This window comes from Cyclopterus lumpus, chromosome 14 (assembly GCF_009769545.1).
Source record: "Cyclopterus lumpus isolate fCycLum1 chromosome 14, fCycLum1.pri, whole genome shotgun sequence".
NCBI classification, from domain to species: Eukaryota; Metazoa; Chordata; class Actinopteri; order Perciformes; family Cyclopteridae; genus Cyclopterus; species Cyclopterus lumpus.
The window spans coordinates 8,597,396-8,607,676 of record NC_046979.1 but is presented as its reverse complement, the minus strand read 5'-3'; positions in this window follow the sequence as shown (position 1 = coordinate 8,607,676).

Genomic DNA, 10,281 nt, shown 5'->3' with positions numbered 1-10,281 from the left:
CACTAAATGTATCATATAATAATGCACATACACAGTAATGGCTACACACACAGAAACACACGTTTTCACTCTTGCTGACTTAAGAGATATAAAGATTGTGCATCAAGTTGGTGAAGCATGTTAGATTGTATTCCCACAGGGCACTTTAATTAACACATTAAATATTACAATGTGGTGCAAACTTAATGTCTCACACGTAGTGCTACCCCCCTCCCCCTTCTCCCCCACTGGAGGGTGTGTGCATAAAGGCTGACTATGTTTGTGTATTTATGCATGTTCTGTATAGAATATGCTTGCGTTTCGTATACAAACTGCTTTTGAGGATTTCTTTTATTGTTCAAATTAATGAGGTGGAAGCTGAAGTTACAGCTAACTGCCAAAAGCACAGCAGAAATGGTGGCTGATTTCATTTTTTTAATTAAGTTTTGGCACTTGTGCATTTGGCGTTCTGTCTTGGGCTGGTATTATAGAACAAATTCTGTGGAATAACAATGTGGTCCAATATCCGAGGCCTTCAAAGAACGCTAATGACTCGTTGTCCCGATTGAGTTGATTTGCTTCGTTGATCCAGCATCAGCAGCGAAGATACCGAGCTGTTGACAGTAAAGGCAGCCAAATATTGTGAGTCAACATATCTAAAAATACAGCAGGTCAACAATGAGATAAAAATAGAAAGTAGTTTGTAGTGTGACTGAAATTACTGTGCACTCTCACAGTGTAGCCCTGCCATCCATCATATTCTCAACTTTCAAGAGAGCATTCAAACAATGAAATAAAAACCTAAATGCAAATAACATAGCTGGAAAAGCTTAATGCTAGCAAGACTTAGAGCTTCTTATCTTAAATCAAATGTAGGTTTGCTAGATGTTTTTTTTATATCGACACTAAAATAAGTATTGATATAAAATATATATAACATATGAAATATTTTATAATTAAATAAAGTTGTAAATTCGAGTATCCATTGATTTTGGCTAACTCAATTCAAGATCACTATAACAACAGTGAGGCAGGAGGAAGATGAAGAACGACGCACAGAGTGATTCATCAAGCACCCCATGAAAACCTCCTTCTCTTTCTCATCACTCGGCATACCCAAGACACAAATAAATCCTCTTCCATTTACACAACACCATCACTGCAGATACGTTTAACATGTTCACATCTCTCCTTATAATTAGCACGTCAGTATGAACAACAGCAGACTAATGGACTGGGGTTGCGACTCTTCAAACTGGAAATGGCCTTCCCTTCATTTGCGACAATACACTGCATAAACAGGCATAAATGATCCTGATTACTTGAAAATCAGTTATGGGAAATGTTAGAAGTATTTTATATTCACAGGTAAAGCATTTAAATTAATGCAAATGATCAGCCACATAACATATCATGTCAGGGTTACTCTCATTACAGAATTAATGCTTTAAATTATAGCTTTTTAGACTTTTTTCAATATTTTAGGCTTTTATTTTAACATGTTAACATTATACTACATTTAACAGATACATTATGCAGTCTGGAGTGTACCACTGAAATAATTAAAGCCTTTTTTAATGTTTAAAGTTATATTAGGTCAATATATTGATTAATCAAATGTTAATTTAAATAATGCATTAAAAAGCAAAACAAAAATACCCTTTTATTTTATATTCTGTTTTAGAATGATAAATTATTATAACTAACTAAAATGCCTTACCATACTTTAAATAATTATTTTTGCCTCGACAAATTCACCGTTTAATGTGTCGACTAAAAGTGAAATCTCCAACCACAACAGGAGCTCTACAGTATTGGGCCAACGTTGCTGTTATCCCTCTATTCTTTTCACTTCTGTTCTTTCTGTCTTTCCCCATGTGTTTCCCTGAGATACGTCCTTGTAGGATACAAGTGGGAGTGAGGGAGGAGAGGAAACTAGCAGATAAAAGAACACACCCAATTTAAAAATGGCTTATGAAATTATCACAGATTTCAGCTACAGACTTGCACAAGAGTGCATTTTAGAGTCTGTAGTTAATCAGAGCTAAGAATATCACTCATGAATATGTACTAAAGAAATTAATTCACGTATCAATAACAATGTCCCTAATGTTGGGGAATGTGGAATACCAGAGATAATGAAACATACAATAATAAACCAAAATCTCACGGTAGATATAAAAGGCATATTAAAGGCACCCTGTGGACTTTTCTTGTACACAAACACAGTATTATTTGCATTCGCTGTTTCGAACCAAGACGCATTGTGCGAATCATTAAGACTTAACAAAAATGTTGGATGTGTTTCTTTTTCTCATAAAAGATTTGTTGACTGCTTACACTGAGTCATTTAATATTTGGAAACCTGCTTTGTTCACATCCATGTTCTTCTCCCCTGCCTTTTAAATGGTGCAGAGCTAATGCCACCAAGTAAGAATAGTACAGCAATGTATTCGTCGTCGCCAGTCAGCTTGTGCGTGCGTTTGTGTGTATAAATTGTTGTGTGTTAATAGAACGAGCTGCAGTCCCTCATCAAATCATTGCGAGTGGTCAAGTCCAAAGTCCAACAGATATCACAATAGTTAAATATAATGTCAAAGGGATTTAGTTCATTTAAGTTCATTTTTAAAAGCTGTTTTATTATTTAAAGAAATCAAATTGGTCTTTCGGGAAATGTCTTGGCCTCTGAAGGGGCATGTTAATGTCCTTGTTTGATTGACAGCGGAGATGGCAGGCTGAGAAAGAAGAAAGCAAACTTTAGCTTACCAGCCATGGGAGGACAGTATTTTTGTTAGTATTGGTACACCAGCATTTAAACTGACTGAAATAACAGGGTACGGGTAAATTTTCAAACAGCTGTAATATGCTTCAGCTTATTAGCTATTTAGCATGCTGACGCTATCAGTACACTTCCCTCTGGTGTTTAGACAGAAAGCCAAGGAGCAACTCAAGACATGTCTTTTTCTAATCTGAGATAAGAAAGATGGCCGGACGTTGTTGTTCATATTCAAAGTCTGTGGCTTTTATGTTATGTCTCAGACTGCTGTCTGGCTTTTAGTCAGTGTGAGATTAGCATTTAGAATTGGTCAAATCAAATTATTCTTAGAATAATATGCTGGACTAAACATTTTAAATATTTGAAAGATGTAATCCTAGATAATGTCATTGTTTGTGACTAAGTGCTTCTCTTGTGCATTGTGGCCTTTGATTAAAAAGCAGCAGCAACAAAAACAAAAAAGAAACGGTTATACTATATGTTTAGTACAAATGTTTGATTTTTAAATAAAAGTAAACTACTTTCAAAGTAATGTAGCTCAGCAACTCTCACAACACATCCTGTGTGTTGGCCCTTTGCTGACAGGACTTCTGTGCTGCATATTAAAAAGCTTGCTGTATTTATTATGAGACTTTCATTGCACAGCAAGACCTCAACTAATGTTTGGCTCAGTTCAGTTCACAGAGAGAACGCAATAAATGTCCTTTTACTAATCTTGTCAATGGGATAGTGGCTCCAGGACACAGTTAATGCAGGATCAGCCTATTGTGCACACAGGCTTGTACCATTGTCCGCTCCACAATGGCTGGCAGCGTGCATCATTCAGCTGTGTTGTTGAGAAAATCATCCCGACGAGTGGCAACAATGGCGATACACACGGCTGATCCGATTGCAGTGCAGGAGCGCTGGCTTTCATCTGTAATGCTGGAAAACAGATCATGTTGCTGGAGCGCTTATCTCGGAGATGGATGCTGACAGCTAACGCAGGCTGTTTGCGTTTTTTTTCTTTTTTCCATCTCTTATTTCCTCCTCATTCCCATTACTGATGTTCTTCTGCTCCTTTCCTTCTTTACTCCTCCACCTGTCTCTACACCTGCATCGAGTTGTCTTTATGCTCCTTCTCTGCCTACAAAGGGCATTTTCTTATCCTCGATATCTGCGACTTATTTGTACTTCTTCCCTTACCCTTTCCTCGCTATAATCTGTATTCCATCCATCTGCCTGGCTTATTTTCCATCTATTGTGTCCATCCTCTAACCTCTCCCTCCCTCTGCCCATTGCCTCAGCCTTATTTCTCTCCCTTTTCTCACCTGTAGTCCTTTTTTAATACATTTTCCCATTTCAACACTCTTGTATCACCTTTCCTTACACCTCCATCCACACCCCACATCCATTCATTTCTTGTTTTATCAGTCTCTTCGTTGCTGGCTCAGGCCGGCTCTAAGAGCTACATCTAGCCCCCATCGTCTGATCTTGAGAAGCTAGCTGATCCCACTGATGCTATTTTAAGCCTGTCATGCATACTTTCCCTCCTCTTCCCTTCCACGGAGAGCTGGCAGCTACAAAGAGGGATTTGAAACATGCATTCTTCCCTCACAACCAGACTTTCTCTTCCTGATTGTGACTTTGAAATTAGTATAATTAAATGTATTGTCAGGGGACGAGCCAGTCGGACAGAAATAGCTGATTTCTCTGCATATGCCAATGCCAAAATTATGATTTAATTGTCTTGAAGTTTTGTCAGAGGACTTAGAGGCAAGTTCGTTTACGATTAATGTGGACTTTTTCAAAGTGTGTCTGTCTTTTCTGCTTCATTTTTATCTTCTATGTCTGATTAGTCTCTGGTCCTAGTGGCCACCAGGAGAACTGCACCCTCAACGACTTTAATAGAGATCATCTGCATGATCAGTGAAGGTGCTTTAAGGTTGCTTATGACGATTGGGATATGAAAGCTTGACTCACAGTTTCTAAATGTAGTTATTATATTTAAATCAATATTTAACATAATCAGGCTTTCATTTTCCAAAGGACCACACACACTTTTGTACCCTTTTATTTGAATGCTGGGAATTTCTGCAGCTTTGTAGATTTACCGAACAAAAGGGCTCATATTTGTCCCTATCCCATATTACTGTACACATTTTTTAATTGTTTCCATCCTCGGGCCGATGTCTTGCTTCATTTCCTGTAAGTAGAAAATAATAGTACAATTATTTATTGTATACTCATTCATAACACTTTGCTGAGATGATGCAATGAGCGCTTTGCAATGTGTGAATATATAGTGAGGCTGTAAAAAACAACTTGTGTTTGTTTGACTGTCCTCACCTGTCGTTCCCAACCCTGCATTGCTCACCTGCTCAACATTGACACGCTTTACAGAAGCTTTAGATCAGCTTATCCAATCACTTGCCTGCACAGCTGCCTCTCATTTCCTCATTAGCCTCTCAGTACAGTGCAGTTTACACTTGTTGTTTGTCAGATTTCCCAACAGGCCTCAGCTCTTTAGCTGCTGGTTTCTGTCTCATTCTTCTCACTGTTGGTTAGTTGCCGACTGTAAGCCTGACTTGACCTTTGAGGGTCTTAACTGTCGCTGTTTCTCGACCGTCTGCTTGTGGATCCAAGACAAAAAAAAGCCCACCACGCTCAATCAATGACGTACATATTCTGTATAAAGAATAACACATAACACTTGGCTGTAAATATTCCTCTGCTGCAGTGTCCAAAAATACTTTCTTGTTCACTCAATAACTACTCTCAGTAGTTCACATAGGAAACATTAAATTGAGATTTTAGGCACATTAAATCATTTTATTTTCGTGTCATCAACTGTCGATTTGCATGTATGAAATAAAGATTATTGCATCGTGGCACAGTGAGCAAAATATAGTGTTCATACCATGGACACTACTTTTTTGCTCTTTTTTGGGAATTTTCAAAATGTTGAAACTTATTGAGAGTAAATATAGTGTTATAGTAACGTATATAAATATAGCACTACACTATATACACAGTAAATAGGGACACAACATACAACTCACCTTTCCTTCCTACACCTGCAGGTGTTATGCATGACACAAAAATAAAGATATGCCTGTAGATTGCAGTACTACCAAGTTATTGTCAACATCAATATTCATATTTAATTTCATTAACTATTAGACTAGTAAAGGATAATTAAATAAAAATTCAACTTGGTCCAGTTAGAGAGAACTTCCTCATGAAAAGCTCCGGTACATCACAATAAGGTCTAACTTGCGTTATCCCATATATGTTGAAGTTGTATGTAGTACTGACTGTCAAATCAAATAAAGAAAATTTAATTGAATAATATCGCAACAATATTTATTATAAGTTTTAAAATGTAATTGGATGATTCATAAATAAAACATACTCTAATAATATATAAATGTTCTTCTTTCATTTCAAGTAATGTAAGGGCGAATAAATTAAAGAACAGAAAGCTTTTGAATTCTTTACTTAATTTTTTTCGAAAAAATATATATAACTGAATGGTCCGTTCCCTGCAGCTTTAAATTCAATTAATTCAGGTATGAAGTGATGTAAAGCAAAAAAGCAACGATATTTAAAAAACATATACTTATTTCAGCTATATTCTCCTCTGCATTAACATCATTGTTGGGCAGTAAATTAACATTTTAGAATTTTATTATATATTATATATAATATATTATATATATTATATATACATATTGGGCTCATAGATTATTTATTTCATTCATTTCTTATAAGTTTGCTCAAAAGATTTGTAAAATTTTGTCTCGTAGTAGTGCTTCACACTTTTAATACTTGATCAGATCTGACATGTCCGCTGTAAGTTCAGGCCGCGTGTATAAAGCCTCTTTAAGAAGGAAAAGTAGCGATCTTTCAGCTCCACAATGACGACTAAGTTGGAAACTGGACTTTACACAAGCCTCTGGGGGCCATCATAAGAGTCCCAACGCAGGCTTTGGAGTAAGGTGCTACGGTCTCTGAACATATGAGACATGCATTTTGAAATGTCCATGGGATGAATAAACATAAGAGTCGGTCCATTCTTGGTTCAAGGCTCTGGTCTCGCTGTCCACGTTTCTCTTTCTGGTGGACGCCATGTGAAATTATTTCTGGCTCACGTACTTTTCCAATATTCCTCGGCCTCTCACTCATCTCTCCCCTGTGTGTGAATATCTCACTTAACCCACCATGCTGATAGGAATACACATATTTGATTGGCTGAGTAGCATCATGTGTGATGGTTTACAACACATGCAATCGGCCGGTGTGTTTCCTGGACCGTTAAACGAGTGTCATAAAGGCTAGAAAAGCTGCTCCAGTTACAATAGAAGCGCTCTTCAATTAAAAATGTAATAATTCACAATTATCTTTTGTTTGTGGATCCAGGTCCTGAAACAACAGGCCCGCCTATTAGTGACAGCTGGAATAGGATCTAGCCAAAAAGGCTGGAGTTCTACAGCCAGTGCCCAATAATATGACTATAAACATTAACATTTTGAACCTGATAGACAGTATTTCAATGCAGTAGTTTGGTATGAGCAGCACACTGAGCTAATCAGCACATCTTCAGATCCCCTCATCTGTGAAATCATTTTCTCATATTAATAATACATTTTAAAGAGTCACTTTCTTTCTTGATAATGTGTGGATCCCAGAGGATTATTGACCACCACAGCAAAGGAAGATGAGAATTGGGAATAAAGGCAAGTCTTCGGTCGCTGTACAGAATGTCTTGTTTATTGTTGTCGTCATACATTTTCAAAATGACTATATGCTTTGTATCTAAAGACTCTCAGATGATCTGAAATCTTAAGGTAGACGTAGTAACACCTGGAATACAGGGCAACTCTCACCACAGATGTTTGGCTGTTTACAGAAAACATTAATTTAGTTTCTGGACATTAATCTATGTGTAATTTGATAGGCATGTTTTCATAATTTTTGATATTTTCTGAAGGATTCATGGTTAAACAAGTATTTCCATGAAGTATTTTCATACGCCCGGGGTGAGAATAACTCTGTTTTGCAGGAGCTCAGTCACACTGCAGACTTTTTATTTGATAATGTGATACACCTGTGGAGGAACAGCAGACAATATCAACACATTAGTGCTTATCTTCTTTTTTTTTCTTTCTTCTTCTTTTTTTTTGCAAGTTTTATTTTTTCTGTTAAATATCAGTTTTTGACATAATCTTTTTCACAAGAACAGACTAAGTTAAATCTGTTATATGTTTTGTATACCAACATGCTCACAATGTATCTGAACCATTTTTTCTTTTCCTTTTCACTGTCAGAACAACGTACATAAAAACAGACGCCCTTTTGTCTCAAACAGTAAGTGCCAGGTGGTATCAGAAAAGATGATTTTGTTTGTGGTTCACAGGCTTATCAAAGAGAGGAGGAAAATAACAGGGCCTGCAGTCATGTACATTGGCTTCACTTGCAGGGCATGACCATAACTTTAAGGAAAGAAAATCTGTAGAAGGGCACTCCAAGAAAACATTAATCCACATACTTAACATCACTTCAGTCTCTCGTTTTCACACATCAAATTTGACTTCAAACCACATTGAAGTCATTCTTTTTCAATAAGTTTTACATCATCGTCATCTTTTTCTTCTTCTTTTTTCTTTCAGGCCCAAAGAACTGAATATCATCACATGTGCTCTGAAGGTGAAAACTCATCAGCTTTCTCTCTCATGACAGACACAGTATTTGTGACTGTGTTGTGCATGTAATGTGATTATTGATTTATCTTTTTTTCAAATACTTGTTTGTGTTTCTGTATAACTTCATACATTGTGCAAAAACAGCTGTATTCTACTCTAGAAGGCCACCGGGTGTCTTGGTATGCATTTCCACTCTGTGTCTGTTCAACAGCATTTCTCATGTCTGAAGAAAAATCTGTGTTTGAAGATGCTCTCTGATAGATTTCCGTGACCGACCGACCGACCTTGATGCTGAATCGTCTCAAAGTAAACAAACCCAACACATTTTTTAAATGGCAGGCAGAGTCAAGAAAACACGGTCCCTAATATAACTTAACTTAAGCTGGACTGAAGAAAAGCAGCACAAGACTAACTACTGCAGATGACAACAAATATTTTACAAACAAAAATGTGCAGAAAGCGATGCAACAATTCTCCCCTGACAATCAGAGATGTTCATCTTTCATATGAGTCATGTTTATTCAAACTGTTTACTTTGTTGGATCATTTGGCCAGATAATAGTTGAACCAGCAGCTGAAAACACACATTTTAAAAGTAAAAGAGGAACAACCTTTATACACTATCTTAAGTTAGCATGCTGTTCTCAGAAAGCTTAAAGCAATAATCAACCAAAGGCAAACTATTGTCTGGCCTAATGCTCAAATGCAGCTATTTCCTCCTGTATTTACAAGCTGTTTGAAGACCAGAATACACTTTTGACTTGTAATCATAAGCCCTGGTTGTTTGTAACTGGCCAGTATGAACGTACTGGGCTGTATGCAAGTCAGCAACTAAAAATGTGTGCAAAAAGTGAAAAATGTTCCTATGGGTCAGACCAGGAACACGAACCGAGAATACAACACCACTACAACGTTTTTTATATCGTGCAGTCCATTTTGTTGTGGGTTGCCTCATAACTCCAGCTCATGAGACTGTTTTGTTTAAGTTCGGATTCTGAGGTTTTAACTTACTGGGAAATGTAGAAATGTTGCCCTCAAATTAAGTTGTCTTATTCAATATTTGGTTTGTGACTACTTTACGATCGCTGCTGCCCTATACGGCAGCTGGCTTCACGCTCTGCTGGTTTCGGGTCGTTTGGCCTTCGGTCTGGTATTCAGCAGTAAAACAGATGATCAGTTAGATTGAGGTCAGGTGACTGATCTGGTCAGTGTTTGGTCATACAGACTCCTTGGGTGCCTTGCCTGTAGGGGGAGGGAGTGCTGTGAATCTGACACTATTTAGTTTTTTACCCAATGGAAATATAAACACCCCCAAACACTGTCAGAAGCTGAACGTCAGCACTTTATCTTCGTAGTTGTTGCATCATTTCAAATCCAGTGTCCTGGAGTACACAGCCAAAACAACAACAGAAAAACACAACACTTTCTGACTGCACTGTACGCTAAAAAACGCTTCAGGGATAGATTGTTTGTTTAAGGCATGAACATACATCTTCAGATTTATTGATTTCAATTCAGCATCGCTGTAATGTGCTGACAAGCAGTTTGTGACAATGTTGTCTCGGAAAGAAAGTTGCTTATCATTTGTTAAAGTGTTAAATATAGGCTATCATATGTTATAAGTGTGTATTATATTTTCCTCGTCCCTGATGGGCCAATACTCTAAATGATAAAACAAGAATGGCTGCATTTACATTAGCGTCAGTCTACGGCATCACTAAAAACAGCGCAGTAGCCACACTCATGGATTTGCATGTTATATACAGATTGTATAATACATTATTCTGGTTAGGTATGATATATGGTGTTTATTTACATATATTGTGTGGTGAGCATTAACAT